This window comes from Beta vulgaris, chromosome 1 (assembly GCF_026745355.1).
Source record: "Beta vulgaris subsp. vulgaris cultivar EL10 chromosome 1, EL10.2, whole genome shotgun sequence".
NCBI lineage: Eukaryota > Viridiplantae > Streptophyta > Magnoliopsida > Caryophyllales > Amaranthaceae > Beta > Beta vulgaris.
In genome coordinates this window covers 32,149,520-32,150,246 of record NC_079202.1, presented here as the reverse complement: position 1 = coordinate 32,150,246, position 727 = coordinate 32,149,520, and positions in this window count along the sequence as shown.

Below are 727 nucleotides of genomic sequence, written 5' to 3'. Positions count from 1 at the left end.
TCAATCCTTGCATGAAAGATGTTAATTGTTGGTTGAATATTTCATGAATATTTGTAGTTAATTGGTTTGTCACGAGGTTTAATGCAGCATGATATATGGTATTTTCGCCTATTGTCAATCCTTGCATCCAAGATGTTTATTGTTGGGTGAACTCCAGTTCTCTTGTAATCTAAACGTATATAGCCAAAGTTAGTGATTCCATCAACTTTTGCACCTATGATTCATGGGCTTCGTTTCTAATAATTTGATAGTCATCTCCAAGCTCCAAAAATAAGCCATCTATGTCTTGAATTTTTGTATTGACAAGAAAGTGACTAATTTTCTAGCAAATGCAACATTCAAATTCAAAATTGTTTCTATTCTATTAATCATGTTTAGTCCTAGATTAGTTATAAATTTCAGATTTTTATGTTTATATTTCCTGATTAGTGAGTAGTCTCCTATTTAGGATTAGGGTGAAAGTTTGAATTAACGTTTTCATGGATTGTTAAATGTAATTGTGGTAATTTAATGATGATTATGCATTAGTCTTAGTGGTTTGATACCTTAGGATAGATCATGATCACATTTATACTTTGGTATTTTGATTACAAATTTTCTTAATTGAATTTTGAACTCATTTATCATCCTCATGAATCATTAAGTTAGACCTTAGGTATTTTTTGAGGCATATAATAAGGTTTGCCCGTGCTTGTGTAAGAGTTGATATTACTGCTCCTTTGCTTGA